This window comes from Carlito syrichta, unplaced genomic scaffold (genome assembly GCF_000164805.1).
Source record: "Carlito syrichta isolate Samal-C Ts95f unplaced genomic scaffold, Tarsius_syrichta-2.0.1 Scaffold314129, whole genome shotgun sequence".
In the NCBI taxonomy this organism is placed as follows: domain Eukaryota; kingdom Metazoa; phylum Chordata; class Mammalia; order Primates; family Tarsiidae; genus Carlito; species Carlito syrichta.
The window spans coordinates 336,817-357,464 of NW_007258225.1; the positions used below are offsets into that span (position 1 = coordinate 336,817).

General features: G+C 40.4%; 1 protein-coding gene across 1 annotated transcript in view; it reads right to left on the reverse strand.

Annotated features, from left to right (window-relative positions):
- Positions 1-20,648, reverse strand: part of EPB41L4A (erythrocyte membrane protein band 4.1 like 4A) — a 159,167-nt gene that overhangs the window by 131,178 nt on the left and 7,341 nt on the right. The gene's annotated exons all lie outside the window — the stretch shown is intronic.

Sequence of the window (20,648 nt, forward strand, 5' to 3'; positions counted from 1 at the left end):
TTTAGATTAGCCCCTGGCTCATGCAGCACACACTCCAGCTGATGATTATTATTAAGGTATGACGGTCATTCTTAATAACTGCCTTTAGCCAGTCTAAAGTACTTGTTTATTAATTTAGATGAATCTTTAATGAATAGAATGTTAAGCAGTGATGGGAGAATTCTGGGCCCTGGGGAGAGACCTTCCTTTAACACCTTTGTGAAATTAAATCACTGAAAGAGAAGAGACAGGCCTCTAGCCTCCTCTCTCCATCTGTGGGAGGAGTAGGGGAGAAGTCAAGAAAACATGGAGAGGGCAGCAGGAGTTCCCACAGAAGGACAGTCAAAGGGATGAAGGGGAAAGGGGGAGGGCAAAGATGAACTCTCCCCCCCAACTGTCCTAGGCAAATGGTCAGGACCCCAAGGGCCAAGATACCCAGTTTCCTCGTATTCTTGAAGAAGGGGAAATTCTCACTGCAGGGAGGTAGGAGCTGACCCCCCTCAACCACCTTGTGTGATCCCTGGTGAGAGCATTCACACCCTCCGACACCCATGGGTCAGGAATCAAGGGGCTGCAAGAGGAGCGCTAAAAACCTACTTGCCCCATTCCCTTTCCTTTCCCTCAGTTGAGGGCACAATGCTTGTTTCTGCCATATAATATAAGAGTAATAGTCATTATAAATACTAACAATACTTTACACAATCCCCAGACCTTTTATAACTAATTATTTAAAAAATTATTCATACTAAACATATGTCATAGTCTTTGACTACAAGATCATATTCCAGTGTTAAACTCTACACATGTATACATGACCTTCACTTTGTGCCACTCACGTAGCAACTTCAATTTTCAAAATTTTTACGAAGTAAAGTAACCAACCTATGAGGTGTAGCAACTTCAAATGTTTATTATTCTGGTCACCATCATTTTTCATTTTTTAAAGGTCTAGAATCACTCACTTTTAAAACAGAAAAAGTATTTGAAGCACAGGATGTATCAGTGAAAGGCTTTTGGAGCCTACAGTGACTAAAGACATAGCTTTGGTGTTCAAATAATGGTTCACAGGGAAACTCTGGTTCATCCAAGCAGAGTAAAATCAATCCAAAGGTCAAGCTGTGTGTTGGACACAGAACAGACCCACCCCTCTCTATAAGCTGTGAATTCTTCCATAAAATGGGCACATTAAGTGGGGAGACTATTTCTTGCCATTTATGTTCAATAAAAAGGTTTGACTACAAGCACAAATACCCATTAACACTGCAGGAGACTTCTATTGCTGCAGTTAACAATCACCATAAACTTAAACACTTAAAACAACATCCATTTATCTCAGAGTTCTGAAGATCAATGGCTTTCTTTGCTCCTGATTTCATGCAAACCCTCCTGAAGGGTTGTTTAGCTACAGGATCTTATCCTCCATCACACAGTAAGAGAGGGAGCTTGTAGATGGGTCATCAGAGGCTCTCCCAGTTTTACCTAGATATCATGGCACATACTACTGGGCCTTAATTTTAAGCCTTACACCATATTTACATATGAGTTCTCAATAAGTGTTTATGGCAAGAAAGGAGGGAAGAAAAGGAAGCAATCTCTGGTCTTACTACTCTCTGGCTAATCTTGAAAATAGTAAGAAGCAGAAATCAAAAAAAAGCTTTTTAATTTCTCCTTTTAACATCATCCTACAAAGACAAATCTTATAGATTCCTTAATTCATTTTTTGTTTTCCTATTTCCAGAATGTTTTTTGGTCATTAAAAAAAAAAAAAAGCTAGGTTAAAAAAAAAGAAGGAATTTTTTAGCTAAATGAAATAGGAAAGACAAATTAACCTTTCAAAAAATTTCACATAATGATAATCTGCATAATTTTAAAATAAGTATCTTTCCTTGAGAGTGATTAAATTTGTGAAGTGAAAAAATATAATGAAAGTTCTGAGATGAGTTAGAAATGACAATTTGGCAGCAAAACAAGAAGAGGCAATTCAATCAAAGGCTATTCAAACAATTCACTGTATATTAGCTATGCTAAGCATCAACTCAGAGCTTGCCACACACAAATCTCATTTGATCAAAATGGAAACCAGGGGTTACAAGGTCAGACAATGATAAATGCCCCAGAACATAAATAATAAACACAAGCCACCAGGTTTCATAAACCAAGATCTTGAAATGTAAAACCCACTTACGTTCAACCAAGGGAAAGATATGACCTTGGAACCAAAGCAGCCATACTATGAAGCCACTTGTCACCACTCATTATCAACAAGCAATCAAACATAGCACATGTCAGATCACAGTGAAACACATCAGGCTGCTACTCTATAACCAAACAGAACAAAAGGGCACAAGAGTTTGCCAAGGAACATAATATCCCAATTTTAAGGACTTCATCCAGAATTCTGGTCATGAAGTACGAATACCCTGAAGTTAGACTCTTAAACTGGGATAATATTCATTAATTTATTCATTCAACATTTGTGAAATCTCCACTATATATGTTCATGGCAGCTCATACCAGACACAGTCCTGGGGAATGTGGAAACACAAAGATGAGTGAGTGACTTGTCCCTAACCCTGAGGCACTCACATCCTAGTAGAAGATACACAGACCTATTATTATGATACAATGTGGTGAGACAATAATTACTTGTATGAATCCACACACAAGATAATAAAATTACGTACAAAGAAAATTAACTCTGCCCGTGTAAGAGCACTTCACTGAGAAGAAAACCACTGTACAATGTGTTCATGAAAACAAAAAACTTCCTCACAATACATAGTGAAGAACAAAGTCTTAAATATTTATTTTTTAAAAGTATTAGCTCATCAGTTCTTAAAGCAAGTGGATCCATTTTTAAATGATAATGTAGAATGTAATATTCCAAGTCCTTTACAATTGAGTACCATATTGAAATCAGTACTCCCCAACAGTTAACAAACATTCAGCTAAGAAACCAAAATTCATGGAGGATTCCCAGAAAGACACACAGTCCATTCAATCTTTTTGCCTGCCTGGGACGAGAGGAAAGAGAGCAGCAGAAAGCAGAGCTCTGCATAGTGTGGTGCTGGGCCGCCAGAGAATAATTTTTCTGAATTGTACCCTGATGTGCAGTCATCTTGCCTGCCCAGATGGTCACAAAGAGAAATACTCTCTCAATCTCTCTCTCACTCTCTCAATCTCTCAATCTCTCAATCTCTCTCTCTCTCTCTCTCTCTCTCTCTCTCTCTCTCTCTCTCTCTCTCTCACTGTCTCTCTCTCTCTCAATATTCAAGCTGTTCATTCTCTATGAAAACCTCTCAATCGATCAATCACTGTCTCCTTCCCCTCTCCCCCACCCCTATTTCAAATGTATATTACATAATTTGTATAAGCTCCTATTTTTAAGGATAGCAATTAACCAACAGATCCTGCTCTCTCATCCTAATTTGTACAGTCTGCTTACTAACATAGGAAAGAGTTAACATACTGCATCTCAAACACTAGTGGCAACAGTGTTTCTGCTCTGACCCTTCTGATGCCAGGGTGTAAGAGGCAAGCAGATAACCTTACTGCTTCAGTCCCCTCATTCTTAATAACAGCATTGATGTATCCTGGAGAGCAATGACAGACCCTTCTTACTCTCTGACTGTCTTGGCTAAATGCCTTGGGTTTCTTTCATCCACCTTGGCTGATAATGTCTCAATTTCATCAATTTCCTAGGTAACAGTCTCAGCATTAGGTTTTGAAACTCTAATACTGTACAGTAAATCAATACCTTAACCTTCAAAAGATATATATTAAATTCAGGGTCCAACCTTTAATTTGCCAGCTATTCTTCTGCAGTCTTCTAGAATTCTAACAGTAGAATAACCCCTCAAAATTTTTACACAAAGGAAGGACAGCATGAAATACTAAAAGCTTTTGTTGCATCCTATTTCACACTGGGTCCAATGCTGATTCTCTTTGGGAGAATTTAAGAATGCTACAGTGGGCAGGACTCGGTGGCTCAGCCTGTAATCCCAGCACTTTGGGAGGCCAAGGCGAGTGGATTGCCTCAGCCTGCAGGTTCGAGACCAGCCCAGGGAACTTGGTGAGACCTCATCTCTACAATAAATCAAAAAAATTAGCCAGGTGTGGTAGCGCATGCCTATCCAGCTACTTGGAAGGTTGAGGAGGAAGCATCGCCGGAGCCCAGCAGGTCAACTCTGGGTTGGCCATGTGTGCCACTGCACTCCAGCCTGGGTGCTACATTGATGTTTAATGTGTTTCCTATAGGCCCAAAGCAAAGGCCTTAACAACACACATAGTCTTCATCAATATAGCAAAACAACCTCTTAATCTAAGGGAGTAAAAAAGAGAAGTGACCATCTATCATGGACAACAGACCCACAAAGATATCAAAAAATGAGACAACAGGTCATTCTTGGGGAGTTCTAGGACTTGACATAATTCACACACAGGTTCCAAAATATCCAGGACTGTGGTGAGCTATTTGCACTTTTCCAACTGTCCCTATACACAGATCTCAGACCTTCTAAGTAACATCAGCAGGATATAGTTTTAATATGCCCCTTGGTATCTAATCACAGAAGCCTTAGAATCTTAGGTAAAACCACCATAACAGAACTATCTCACAGCAATGACAAAAAGGAGGGCCTGTCATTGGAGTGATGTACAGGGAGGGAGGAATAACAGTAACTAGCCCCATTTGTTAGCAAAAGTGGACTCCAATGAATCATTGTTGGACCACCTGGCTCCTCATAGAGCGTCACTGGCCTCAGGGAATATTCCTCAGTTCTCACTCGCAGACCCAGATACCACTGTAAAGGTTAGAGAAATACAGTAACAGTCAACAATAATTAAATTCTGACTATGCACCAGGCACTGTTGGAGACTTTACATGTATTTTACTCATTTAATCCTCTTCACAACTCTATGATGTAGGAACTACTGTAATTACAATTTTACAAACAAGGAAACGAACACTGAGTCGTTAAACAACTTGCCCAAAAGTACAGAACAGCAGCTCCAAGGAACTGACACCCTTCTATTTTTTGCTCAGAACATGCCACTCTCTAGAATATTGTCTGAATAGTAATGTATAACCTACATTCCAAGATTCTTACTCTCAACTACCAACTCCTCTTTTCCAGCTCACTCCCTCTAATATTCTGAACCCACCAGAACACCCAAATCACTGATCCTACCACCTTGTCATTGGCCATCCCCGCAACCCCCACCCATGCCCTCATTTCCCTCACTATTCATCATATTCACTCACTTGCAAGTGTCCTCAATTCCCCTGCCTTATCCATGCCAGCACCCAAGGAGCTGAACATAACTGGAGGCTCAAACTTCACAACCATAAGTGGGTTCACTTTATATGCCTTATCAGTAACCCAAGGAAACCTTGGTATCACTCAGAATCCTCCTATATTTTATTCTATCATCTCCTGGATAACTCCTCGACACTTCCTCCTCTGTTTTTAAACCTCCCACATCTTCTTTCGCTTCCTCGCTCTCGGCTGAAGAGCTTGGTTATTTCACTGAAATTGAAACAATCAGAAGAGAGCATGCACATGCATCCTCACTCCATCTACCAACCTGCCTGTACCTGTGCTTATGCCCTGTCTTCGCTCCTATTCCTGTGGAGGAATTGTCCATGTTCCACTTAAGTCTATCCCTTCTCATCTATTCAAAACATGATTCCAGCAACTTCCTGCTCTCTTTCCTGCACCATTAAAGTTTTGCTTTCTACAGAATCATCCCTGGTGGGATGCATGCCTTCCTCACCTGTCTTCAAAACAACAAAAAACAAAAAATCTTATTTGACTCCCATACCTGCCCATTTCACATCCCTGCTCTGAAATAAATTTCTAGAGGTGAAAAAAAGTTGCTCTCTCTCATCTCTTCTTGAAACCACTTTAGTACCTACTCCATGCTGTTAAATCTAATGACAGTCTTCACCCACTTTCTTGAAACATGCTTGTCACATGCTTCTCCCTCTTGCTTCTCCTCCTTCCTCACTGGCCACGCCTTCACAACCTCTGTTGCTGGTTGCTCATTAGTTCTCTAACCAGGAAAGGCTAGATGGCCTGAACTCATACCTCACATCAAGGCTCACATCATGGCCCTACATGCCATCTATATACCGACAACTCCCAAATGTGTAGCCAGATCTGAATTCTTCACTAAATCCAACTGCCTATTTGACATCTCTACTTAGTTGCCTATTAGAATCTCAAACTCAGCCAGGTTTGGTGGTTCAGCCTGTAATCCTAGCACTTTGGGAGGCCAAAGTGAGTGGATTGCCTGAGCCTGCAGGTTCGTGACCAGCCCAAACAACTTGGCGAGACCTCGTCTCTGCAATAAATCAAAAATTAGCCGGTGTGCTGGTGTTCGCCTGTAGTTTCGGCTATTTGGAAGGCTGAGGTGGACGGATCACCGGAGTCCAGCAGGTCAATGCTGGGGTGGCTGTAAGTGTGCCACTGCATTCCAGTCTGGGCAACAGAATGAGACTCCGACTCAAAAAAAAAAAAGAATCACAAACTCGACATGTTCAAAAGAGAATTGATCATGACACTCCTTCCAAGAAACCTTGTTCTCCTATAGTTTTCCCCATCTCAGTAAATGATTCAACACTTTTGCACTGGCTTTGGTCAAAATCTCTTTATCAGCCAGGCGCAGTGGCTTATGCCTATAATCCCAGCATTTTAGGAGGGGAAGGCAGGAGAATATCTTGAGCCCAGGAGTTTAAGACCAGCTATATCGCGAGACCTTGTCTCTAACCAAAAAAAAAAAAAGTTGGGCATGGTGACCCACTCCTATAGTCTCAGCTACTTGGGAGGCTACAGGAAAGGATCACCTGAGTCCAGGAAGTTGAGGCCGCAGGGAGCCAAGATCATGACATTGTACTCCAGCCTGGGTGACAGAGTGAGACCCTGCCCGCCCCCCCCAATTAAAAGAAAGAAAGAAAAGAAAAAGAAAAAAACCTCTGTATCTTCTCTCTCTTCTTTCCATCTTCAAATTCTTCTGGCTCTATGTTCAAAGCAAACCTAATAAATTCGCGCCACTCCCAGGTATTAGTAGCCATCACCTTTCACTCAAATTTCTTCAACAGCTCCTTTAATGGTCTATGTCTGCCCATCCAAGACCACAATGGTCTATGGTCTTGCAGTTAAGAGAAATTATTTTAAAATACGAGTCAAGCCGAGCTCAGTGGTTCAGCCTGTAATCCCGCGCCTTTGGGAGGCTGAGGTGAGTGGATTGCCTGAGCCCGCGGGTTCGACACCCGCCTGGGCAGCGAGACCTCATCTCTACAATAAATCAAAAAATCAGCTGGCATGGTAGCGCATGCCTGTAATTCCGGCTACTCGGAAGGCTGAGGCGGAAGGATCGCCGGAGCCCAGCAGGTCGAGACTGAGGCGGCCGGAAGCGGCCACGGCACTCCAGTCTGGGCGACAGGGTGAGACTCCAACTCAAAAAAATAAATAAATAAATAAATAAATAAATAAATAAATAAATAAATAAAATTAAAAACATAAAATACGAGTCAGATCATTTCACTCTTCTGTTTAATGTCCTCCAGTGGTTTCATTTCTCACTCAAAGTAAAAGCCAAAGTCCTTATGATGGCCTATAAGCCCCTCGACGATCTGGCCCCACGCTCTTCACCTTCCACTATGTGTTTTGGGGAGGAGGCAGCAGGAAGGACCTTAAGGAGAGTATTAGTGGAAGTCTGAGGACTCACAAGAATGCTGTCTGCAAGGGCCTAAGGAAAGCAAAGAGAAAACTACTGGAAAGGAAACAGAAAGAACATGGAAAATAAAAAATATACCTAATGAACTAGATGATTCAGATAAGAAGATTTCCAGGTAAACTGCTGAAAGTGCTGACTGACTTCTGTTTGCCGCCTATAAAGAAATGTAAGAGAAGAGAGATAAGCTAAAAAAATTATTAAAGTATAAAGGAGCCAGGACTTACTGGGTTTGAAAATAAAACCTTCTCATTCCTAGTGTTATCAGAAGGTAGACAGTGCTAAAATTAAGAAATGGTTTCCGAGCAAAGACTGAATCCAGTGGGCTGTCAGGAAAATATGATATAACTGTAAGACTCTTCATTAAGTGCTCAAAAAATTTAATATGATGCCTCATAGACCCTTTCAAAGTAGCAAAAAGTTCTTTAATAATCTTAAAAGCATTGTTCCCAACAGGCTTATAGGGAAATCTAAGATACAGAAGAGCTTATTTCAAAGCAAAATTTTAGGTGTTAATTTTTTTTTTTTTTTAAGTGTAGTCTCACTCTGTCACCCAGGCTGTATAGTGCAGTGACGATCATGGTTACTGCAGCCTTGACCCGCTGGGCTCAGATGATCCTCCTCAGGTTTCCAAGTAGCTGGGACTACAGGCACGTGCTACCACATCTGGCTAATTTTTTGATTTACTGTAGAGATGAGGTTTGCCATGTTGCCCAGGCTGGACTCAAACTCCTGAACTCAGATAATCCTCTCACCTTGATCTCCCAAAGTGCTGGGATTATAGGCATGACCCAGCACACTCAACCAGGTAGGTGTTACTTTTGTCTAATAAAGTCAATCCATAAGAAATTCACTAAGTTTTAAAGAAGAATTATAACAGCTTGGGCTGAAAGGGATAGAGATACAACAAGCTAAAAAGAGTACTTAAACTTCCAATTTTTATCAGGCAAAAAGCAGGCTAAGAACACTATTCAGCTACAAATAGACAATACTTTTCATGGGAAAAAAAAAAAGGAAGCCCAAGGAACACAACCAAGAGCCTAGAAGACAAGGTCAAACAACAGCGGACAACTAAGCAGTAAGACCACCAAGACCTAATCAGATAAATAACTATATGTGCCTGGCTAGAGTTTAAAACTATTATGGACTAGTAGTTGCTGTGTGGCTGTTGTTTCCCCCCTTTCTAACTGGAAGCATTTGTACCAGTCGTCCTATACATGTCTCACTACTGTATGTTGAGGCAGTGCGGGGAGGGAATGTAAGTCTTCTTATCACTGTAATTGACATATCTTCAGATCAAAAGAAACTACACTCAAATTTGAAAAAAATACAGAGTCTTATCTGATGAGATTCTAGACTTCAAGCTTGAGTCCAATGTCATAATGAGTGAGAATTTTGAAAGGCCTTCAGGGAGATGTAGATATTACATGTAGAAAAAATACAGATAATTTTTGGTCAGAGGACAGGCTCATGTTTTAATATATGGCTTCAAATTAGTCAACACTGTTCTTATCATAAGGTCTAAAGCAATATTTCTTCCCTTTAAATGTTGGCTGGCCTTCACTTCAAATCAACAGAATACAGTTGAAGTAACACTGTCTGGTTACAGAAGTAACTCTTCATGACTTCTTGGACTTGGTCATAAGAGGTGATACAGCTCTTGCTCCTCCCTGCATTCCCTCCCTTTCTCCATTCTCTGGATGCTTGCTCTTGGAGCCTAACCACTATATTATGAGGAAGCCAAACAACATGGAAAGTCCACATGTAGGTTTTCAACCTAGCCAAAGCAACAGCCAATGTGAATATCAACCCCCAGACACGTGACTGAGACTTCAGATGGCACTAGCCTCCAGGCTTCAAACTTCTCCAGCTGACACTACGTGGAGCAGAGATGAGCAGTCCCTGCCAAAGTCATGGATCCATGATCAAATTGTTTGTTGCCATAATTTAAAGCCCCTCCATTTTGAAATGGCTGGTTACACAGCCATGAATAACAAGAACACTTTCCAATTTCTCAAGACCTCTGTGATCTTCATTCTTTTATCCAACTTGCTGTTCCTTCTGTTATATAGGTCATCTGTGAACTTGCCCTCTATGTCTTCATCCTAAGTATTAATACAGATAATTATACACCCTGGAAGATACCCAAAACGTCCATGTTGACATCATTCAAAAAAAACAATTATCTCTAAAGAGTCATCTAAACTAATCTTTCAATATAGCCATAGTTTTTTCATTTAGTCCACAAAGATATTATATAAATTTTTCAATATGTCTTTCTGACTTCCAAATACACTAGTCTTATCATAAAATGGTCTGACATGAGTTGCTTTTTTGTTAATGAAACCATATAGGATCCTAGGGACTTACTATTATACATCTTTGGAATCCCCAAAACATTGCTTAATCACGCCTTCCTCTAAGCTGTGCCTACCTCTCCTGGAGATGCCCTATAATTGCATCCATGGGTTCTTTCAAATCTCTTAGGGTCAGGGCACACAATGCATTTAGATTTCTTCCTAAAATGAAAATAAATTTGCTTATAGGGATGACAGATTCTATGAGAATAGTGCTGAATCGAGTCCTGTAGGTAGATGCTAAGATCATCGATTTTGGCTGCTCAAGAAACTTTAGATCTTCTTTGTAAGCTTCATTTACATTTTGGATAAGTGAAGTTGCCATATATTTCTAAAATCTCAGTAAATAAGGCATCCCTGTATAGACTATGAGATCATTTTATCATTTCATCTTGAAATAAAATTCTAAATTTGCCAGGTAGTTAAGTTGGGACCTGTTTAAACTCTGTCCCAATAGCTAAATGTAAATGTAGCCTTAGCTAACCAAGCAATTTAGCACACAGGAGCCAAGCCAACCCAGGGGGCCGTGAGATAAGTAGGCCCTGGACACACTGCTCAGCACCACCCCAAATAGCTGTATACACTTCAGATGCCTGACTCATATGGTCAGCACAGCTGTACGTGACAGCCCTACCCCTTCTCATCTGCATTTAGCCTCTTTCTCCCTAAATGACCAGATCAAGTCTCATGACTTTAAAAATCTAGATGTGACTCTAGCCTTCCAGCAACCATATCACTCACCGAACATCTCTTGGATAACCAATGGACATTTTAAGTTTAGAATATCCCAAACAGGACTGCCGATTCCCCAAACCCAAAAACCAGCTCCCTATCATTCCTCAACTTGACACGCCCACGGATTCCCAGATGCACAGCCTACTACAGGCTGCTGGGCCCTATGTCATGGGGATTCAGCCCACCTCCCCACTTCATCATCCCCCTCCTTGCTACTGCCTGGTATCACTGATCTTCTTTCCATTCCAGAACACCTCATACTTGTCTCTGCCTTAAAACAGCACCAGCTATTCCTTCTGCCTGCCATGTTCCTCTCCTGAGTGTCACTCAAGTCTCCATTTAAATGTCATCTCAGAGACGCTTTTTCTGACTAAGCAATGGAAGAAGCCTCCTTGAAACTCTGGCATGTCACCTTTTTTCCTTCTTTCCTTCTTTCCTTCCTTCCTTCCTTCCCTCCTTCCCTTCCCTCCCTTTCTGTCTTTCATTTTTATTTGGTTGGAGTCTCACTCTGTCTCCTGTCACCACAGGCTAGAGTGCAGTGACATGCTCACAGCCAACACAGCCTTGACCTGCTGAACTTAGGTGATTCATCCACCTCAGCCTTCCGAGTCGCTGGAACCACAGGCAAATGCCACCATGACTGGCTAATTTTTGATGTATTGTAGAGGTGAGGTCTCACCAAGTTGCCCAGGCTGGTCTCAAACCCCTGAGCTCAGGCAGTCCTCTCACCTCAGCCTCCCAAAGTGCTGGGATTGCAGGCATGAGCCACCAAGTACAGCCTCATCTTATTTTCAGAGCACTTACTACCTGATATTTGAATATACACTTATAGTCTATCTCTCCTCTGGAAATAAATTCCTTCAGGCTAGGCACCTTGTCTCCTGCTCACCACTGTACCTCCTTCCTGAGACAGAGTGGCTGTCTAGTTAATATCTGCTATATGATCAAATAGAGATGAGCAATAGCAAATGCTCTTCTTTCCTCACAGTCCCAGGTCAGGGGTACTGATGAGAGTAAGGATATGACACTGAAGAATTTTAAACAAGAAAACTCCTGAATAGGTATCCTCTATAAAATATCCTGCAACCCAAAAACCCAAAAAACTGATGGACATCTTGCAAGAATAAACTAAGCTCCTATATATCATCAACTTTTTTTTTTTTTTTCTTGAGTTGGAGTCTCACTCTGTCACCCAGAATGGAGCAGCCTCGACCTGCTGGGCTCCGGCGATCCTTCCGCCTCAGCCTTCCGAGTAGCCAGAATTACAGGCATGTGCTACCACGCCCGGCTGATTTTTTGATTTATTGTAGAGATGAGTTCTCGCTGCCCAGGCGGGTCTCAAACCTGCGGACTCAGGCAATCCACTCACTTCAGCCTCCCAAAGGTGCGGGATTACAGGCTGACTCATCAACTTTTAAGACACCAAATTCTGTTCATTCATAAGGTAGCTTTCCAAATTTATAGCCCAGAAAGGAAAGTAGGTAAGTCTCACTCTCCTACCACCCAAAAATCACCTGCCTAACTTTGGACAATTCCTGGAGCACTTCTCCTGTGGAACAATTCCTACAAAAGATAGACAAACTAGTCGCTTAGCTTTTAATACATGCAACATATTCGAAATTTTATAAAATTCAAAATGCAATAATATACGACATAATTCCATAAAATACATTTTATTAGTAGGCTACTGACACATCCCAATTAAGTCTCTTATTATATTCATGGAGAAAATCCTCTTAAGGTTCAGAATAAGGCTAAGTCAAGGTTAATTTATCAGAGGTTTGTATCACAACTTCAGATTAACCAAAAACTAGTGTCCTTTGATAATCAAAAAAAGTCTTGAGTCATTAACTCTAGAAACACTGCTTTCCCATTACCCATCAATCATTCAACTGTCTGAAATTCCACCCATTATAGCTTACTCTGACTTAACCAGGGAGGAAGACAGCCTAACTTAATAAAATGTTCATAGTAGTGGGATTAGCAGTAGCGGGATTCTGCCAGGGGAAGGAGGGGCACACCTCATCAACAAGGGTAGTTGCATAATGAACATTTGTATACTTAACTCTGAATTGCATCACACATCTTTAAAATTAAAAAAAATTTTTTTTAATGTTCATAGTAAAGAAATCAGCAATATTCCTCTCACATAATTCTATAAGAAGACAGGATCAAAGAAATTTCTCAGGTACTTGATTTATTGGTAAGAAGAATATCTAGCATACTAGATATATAGATATCTTATATATTTATATACACATATGGAAAAATATAGACATATATGTATATATGTTGATGTTTCTACCATTCCCGATACTTTTATTTTAAAGTATTTTGTACCTTTATCATTTTCAATTGTCCCTCTTTTTAATTTAGTTTCAGTGGAAAAAAGTGGCACTGGGTGCCATTAACCCTTTGCACTCGGAGACATCTCATGGATCACCTACCAGCAACTTAACCATTTTTTTTTTTTTTTTTACAAAATAGTGAAAAGCGAATCACTTCATATTAAATAGTATAGCATTAGAACCAATCATTTTATTGTAATGATATTTGGCTAATAATGGAATTTTGGACACTGAGGAACTTATTTATGACCCCAAAAAAATCAAAATTTTACATATTTTTCTAACATGTGGAATTGTGTGAAACTGTCACCAACATGCATTGCAGGTTCACTGACATATGTTGTACAATAGTAATTTGTTTGACATCTTCCACCTTCTGTTTTTCTATTCAAGCAGACAATACAGTCTCATTCTCTGCCTCCCACATTAATAATATGTAATTTATTGTCCAGTCTGTTGTTTGGAAACAATGTGGAAGGACATTCTACGTGATGCCAGTTGATATTTTTAATGTATATCTCAGTATATATTCCATCTCTTTATTTGTTTTTTCATGTAATTTGAATGGAAAACTTCAAGAAAACATACATTTTTTAAAAATCTGCACTGGCAAAAGTTTATCCTGTATAATCACCAGCAATCACTTTATGTCCCCTGAGAGAGGGCATCTGAGTGCAAAGTGTTAATGAAGAAAGAACTTTCTATGCAAGATGGAATTCAGTCCCTTAACTCCCTAAACCTGGAAAACAACAAATTTAGGAAAGTCGCAGGATAAAATATTTCATTATACATGACTCATGGAAGGCACACTCACACCCACTGTGATCAGTCATTTGAAGGAAAAGGAATTTTTTAAAAATGACAAAAGGATTAAGTTCAAGAGGTGTCATGAAACAACAAATCTTGGTCTTGCGAAAACATTTTTTAATCCATGTCAGAATCAACACATGCAGTAAAGAAACTGAAGACCAATTAAAGCACACTCTGCTGTTCCCAGGTGCTGAGTGAGGAAAACACACAACACCCTAAGCCACTTTGTGGGTCCTTTGGAAGTCTCCCCTCTCAGCACTTCCAAGGGTTCCTTCAAGCATGTCAAGCTTCTGAATTCTCATGGTGTACCTCATGTCTATGTTCAGAAGAGATCAGACCCACTCTAAATGGGGTCTAAATGTTCCACACACAAAAAAAATCTTCCTTTCTGATTAGAAACTGTTCAATTACAGAGAAATGGAAAAATCTACTCTTTTATTTAAAAGTACTGCTTATTAAAAGCAAAAAAAAAAAAAATTTTTTTTTTCAGTTGGAGTCTCACTCTGTCACCCAGGTCAGAGTGCAGTGACATGCTCACAGCCCCAGCGTCAACCTGCAGGGTTCCAGCAATCTTTCTGCCTCAGCCTTCCATGTAGCCAAAACTACAGGCGTGTGCTACCACGCCTGGCTAATTTTTGATTATTGTAGAGACAAGGTCTCGCCAAGTTGCCCAGGCCAGTCTTGAACCCCTGGGATCAGGCAATCCATTCACCTCAGCCTCCCAAAGTGCTATGAAAACAGGCTGAGCCACCGAGTCCAGCCAAAAGCAAAATTTTTAAAAATCATGGGATCTACAACCATACAGCTACAGGTGACACTGTCTGAACTCAAATTCTCATACACTATACCTTCTATTACACACTATACTACCCTATCTCTTACTTGCCAAGAATATTGTAAATAGCACCTGGTAACTGCCAGCACAGTAAAAATATCCTAGATCTATAATTGTTTATAACCCCATAAATTTCTAAGCTTTTTTTTTTTTTTAAAAAGCCTTTTTTAAAAAAAAACTTTTTTAAAATATCGGTGAAATCCTGAAATGAACAATAGAAGAGGCTTTTGTAAAAGAAGCAAGGTGATAAATACAAAGAACAGCAGGAAAGTACAGAGTACACAGACATGGAAAGGAGAGTAGGGAAGGTGCTCTTGTCAAGGCCCTCACCTCCGACTGGCCTGCCCACACTGGCCATGTGACAATTCTTTCATTCAATAACATTACCGATCATTCATTTTGAAGTGACAGAGGTGGTAATAAAGTAGTAACCAGGACTCAGTCCCTCCCCTCAAGGAATTTCCAATCAAATGGTATTATTTAACAGGCAAATACAGTGCGGTATTTGTAATATGCAAGAGGAGAAGGTCCAAGGTATTTTTGGGAGTGGAGAAAAGCTTTGGGATGAAGGAGATATCAGAGACACTCCACTCTGAGGGTGGTAAGGAGAAGAGTAGTATTTAGCCTGGTGGAGTGAGGGAAGGGAAGAGAACAAGAAGGGTGTTCAGGCAGGGGAAGCAGCACATACTGCACCCTGAGTTTCTATGGTGCAGGGACGGAGCAGTTCAGTGGAGCCATAATGTACCTGAAGTACAAGTTTGGGTAGGGAACTGAAGTACCACGTTCCAAGAAAAGGAACTCAAGAAAACAAGGGCCACATGTCTTGAAGGACTCTGTAAGCCATGTTTAGGAGTTTGGGTTTTCCCTCAGGAAACCATGAAAGAATTTTAAGGCACAGAAGAGATATCATAAGAATAGCCTTTCTAAAAGAAAGCTGCACTGGAGAAACACTGGAGGGAGTAAGACCAAAAACAGGAAGGCCAGCCAAAAGCTTTGACACAAATCCAAGCTAACCTTCTGGCCCCCTAAACTAAAATTCAGAGATGGAGACTAATTCTAGAGAGATTACACACCAGTTGTCCCAGCTTAGTTATTAACGGCGCCCCATTTTACTCTCAAAAGTATCCTGGTTTGGTGGGGAATTTATATGGGCACTCTAGGGCTTGAGAAGTGGAACTGACAGGACTTGGTGACTGGTTTGCTATGAGGGGAGGTGAGATGATGCAGTTGGGAATGACATCCAAGATTCTAGCTTGAGCAATCAGGTAGACGGTGGTGGAATACACTAAGCAGGAACATCAGGACACTACGTGAGGACTTCTCAAGGGATACACAGGCAACAGCCAGTTTTAAGAACTTAATTCTGAATTTTCACATACACTCTGTCCTAAAACAACAGATCTGCCTAAGAACAGAGATAAAAACATCATTCCAGTTCTCCTTTTCCTACTGCAGTCTCCTTTCAAAACTTTCCTTTTCCAATTCACTGCAGAAAGGCATTTTTCACCTGAGTCCAGCTGCCATAGCCTCCTGCCCCAGGCCATGAAAAATCCCAAGAGAAACATAGAAAGCCTTTTAATACTGGTACTAGCAAAGTTGCCTTTAATAAGGACACTGTAAACCAAAAGAAAGAGTTTTCTTTCTGCACCTTATGCCTATTTCTGGCAAGGATTAGGTAGTGTTAGAAGCATAGTATTTTGGCCCATTGTTGGGTGGTTAACAGCACCGAGAGTGATGATTTCTCTTTAAAGATCCTGCAACTTCTATTCTCCAGCTATTGTCACAACTATTGTCTGTTTTTTTGTTTGTTTGTTTGTTTTCTGAGTTGCAGTTATTCACGGCTCATGAGAAAGAGTCTCATAAGAATAAATCAAATCAAAGTCTTGGTAAGACTTAACTGAAGGCAGACCTATCTTATCTAGGGGACACAATGCTGTGTCTTATCTGTCTATCCATGTTAGGAACAGAATTTCAAAGTGAAATACTTTTCACAGAACACAAGTTAACATTTTCATTTCAACTGACTAATAAGAGGAAGCAAGCTGGTTTGGCGGAGTGGTTTTGGTTTCATGATGACTGACTGCCAAAGAGTTACAAACTGGATACTTTCCATAGCTGAATTAAACTAAATCTGCAACTCCAAGATTCTGATGAACATATTAAGCATATAATTAGATAAAAGCATTTTATCAAAAATCTCATATTGGTGAATGTATGTTGAAACTAACCATTTAAAAATTTTTCTAATCCCTTCGCACTATATTAGAGATTAAATCAGATGCCGCTTAAAAAAAAGAGAGAAAGGCATAACTAATAACATTTTGATAAGTCTTGGTACAGCATTTTTTAACACATGTCCCAGAAATTGTCGAATCATATTACTGTGATGATCAATTAACAAAATTGTAAGTCAGATGGTTTTTAATTGATTGCTTTCAACTAAACTGAAGGAAACCCAAATTGAGTGGTCTGAGGAAGCTCTCAGGAATATAAGAAAAAGAGTGGAGTTAGTCACTCCAGGAATATATTATAATGGACTTACTGAGAAGAAAAAGCCTGTTCATTTATTAAAAGATGCATTTCCAATAAATGCATACTTTTCATGTCTAATAATTATTAAAATGCATATTTGCTATTTAATTAATTTTATAGTGAAAACCTTGGTAATAACAACTGTTCTTAAGGCTCAATAACAATTAGAACAGCAGGAAATTAGAGCCTTAAGATCTTAGAAAATAAGATCTTTGGGAGGCAAAGGCGAAAGGATTGCTAGAGTCCAGGGATTCGAACCCAGCCTGGGCAACTTGGCGAGACCTTGTCTCTACAATTAAACAAAACATCAGCCGGGCATGGTGGCACCTACCTGTAGTTCCAGGTGCTTGGAAGGCTGAGGTGGAAGGATCGCCTGAGACCAGCAGGTCGAGGCTGCGGTGGCCGTGAGCATGCCACTGCACTCTGAGTAGTCTGGGTGACAGAGTGAAACTCTGATTTAAAAAAAAAAAAAAATTCTATTGCATTTGTATACCTAACCCTCAATTGTACCCCACATCTTTAAAATATGGATAAAGTAGAATAGAAATACAAGTTTAAGGACATAAAAGGAATCTTTAAAGTTTCTGACTTTTTAAGAAGAGCTCATTTGTACATTTTGTAAAGGTAAATGGGTACAAAATTGCTGTGTTGTGTAGATTTACTGGGTTCATTTAAGAGGAACATGACAATTCGATTTTACAATGTCAATATTTATGATAAACCAAAGAGTTGCATCTGCTAAAACTTATAAAACTTTAATTTTCACCTAAAATTTTACACAAGTACATGGGTTTTCAAAAAATTCTTGAAAATCACTGTACTCAGAAACATTTTTTTAAAAAGAGCAGAGCTGGAGAGGAAGATGATGATGTCAGTTTTGAATACTTTGCCTTTGAGGTACCTGAGGGGCATCCAAGTAGCAAATCAAGAGCTAACTCATTTTGCTGACCACACATATCAAAGAGGTAGTTTGGGTATTTTATACAGACTCCTTCAAACCTTACTACCATCCTACAAAGTTAGCACTATTACTATCCTCACTTTATAAATGGGAAAACTGAAACACAGAAAACTCGGAGAGACTGACTCAACGCTACACAGTTCTCTCAGGTAGCAGCAGAGTGTGGTTTGAACCCAGACAGTCTGGATCCAGAGACTGATTCTTACGCAGTATGATGCCTACTGAGACATCTGGGCTGAAGATACAAATTAGAGGTTCGTTAGTCTTGAGATAGTAATTTAAAGCATGGAACAGATGGGATTACCCAGGAAGAGTAACACACATTTATCAGCAGGAAAATGAGAGCTCCAGTGCCTTGGGGCCCGATGCAGATACTTCTGGCATTCCCTTCCAAGCAACTGAACCCTTGAAAAGTTACCAGTCATAGTTCTCTCCCAGGTACACTTCCGGTATTGTCCTCAGCCCTCCCAGGCTGCTGCACTGCTTACAATGCTCTTCATGAAGTCAAAGGGGTACCCCAAAAGACCTTTCTGCTTCTAGATCTTTGCCCTCTGTTTGTCCACCAGATGCTTGAAGACGCCTCAGATGGTAAAAGTTTCCACTTGTGATAATCCAGCTCGACAATCTTCCTCTCTTTGCAACAGGAGAACTCCCATTATCACTTACCCACATTTTATCGGTCATTATGCATGTTTGCCAGAACACACAATCACAGAAAACGAAACCCCACACATGTTGCAAAATACAATATATCAGGATAGAAGGAAGGGCAACACTACTCATGGCAGACAGTGTAGACTTGAGCCTGGCTGCTAGTGCTCAGTGGATGAGAGTTACTTCTGTTCAATACTAAGAGTATTTGGGGGTGGTAGAGAGAATACAAATACATACACAGTCTCCTTTATACTCTATTTCAGAGACCAATAGTACCTGAAGAGGTAGCATTTAAATGTGTGAGTCTGAACAGAATTAAAGCCTAAGAGAATCAAGGAAAAAGTCTAGTGAATGTCAACATTTTATGGAATAAGCAGCAGAAAGGTGATCATAAAGAAGAGTAAATAAGAATGATTGGAGAAAACTTGAAAAGAGGAAAACAAAGACAATGTGGTGTCATAAGAACAAAATGAGAAGATTTCAGGGAGGAGCAGTCATTAGTGTCAATAAAACAGAAAGTCAAGTAAGGTGAGAGCTGAGAGTGTCTCTTGGATTTAGTAACTGTCAAAGGAGGGGACAGTTTCACTCTCCACCCCACGCCACCCCCGGCCCCAATTTCCTTTGCCAGGGATCAAAGCTGAACTGTGAGAGGTTTAGGAATGAATGGGATTTCAGAAGTGGAGGCAATGCACTTAGACAAAGTCTTCTGGAGTTTAGGTGTGATACACTCGGAGCCAGATATGGCAGAAGACAGAAGAGGGCAGGGCATGGGAGTGGGTGAAGGGTGGTTCTAAATGAAAGGGACTTGAACACATCCTAACACTGAAGGAAAAGAAGGGATAGAGAGGCAAAGGTGGAGATACAAAAGAGAAGAAGCAAAAGGTGATAAGATCCAGGTCACAGGCACTGGTGACAGGAGACAAAAGCATGGTTAAGAAGCAACTAAGTGTGTTTGGAGGTGGTCAAGATAGCGGGAACTTCTGACTGCTTTTATTATCTTGGTTGAAGCACAGGAAGAGTCCACCAGAGGAAGAAGCTATTTACATGCTGCCTTCATTTCTGTGCTTCACGTTTTCCCCTTTTCTTTGACTTCTGAAGTCAAAGGGCAGTAGATCCAGCAGCCTGATTCTCAAAGCCATGTTGATTTCCATATTCTGGGAAAAGCTCTAATTATAGATAACTCCTGCCTTTGACAGATTCATTTGTAAAGGAGACTCAAGAGCTTACATTAAAATAAGATACAAATATAACTTCTGAGACTTTTCTATAAGTTGAACCAAGGCCCTGATATGAGACCTAGATTCCTGCACACACCTGCATGGCATAGTCAGAGCAGAACAGAAATAGGTTCTATGCCCAGGCTTAGTGCTTTATATCTATCTATCTATGTAGATAGATAGATATAGATATATAGACATATAGATATCTTTATATATATATATATGAGGGAAAGCATATATATATATTTTGGGGAGTTGGAGTTTCACTCTGTCGCTCAGGCTGGAGTGTAGTGGCACGCTCCCAGTCACTGCAGCCTTGACCTACTGGGCTTAGGCGATCCTCCTGCCTCAGCCTTCCAAGTAGCTGGAACTACAGGCATGCACCACCATGCCTGCCTACTTTTTTTTATTTTTATTTATTGTAGAGATGAAGCCTCGCCAAGTTGCCCAGGCTGGTCTCAAACCCGTGGGCTCAGGCAA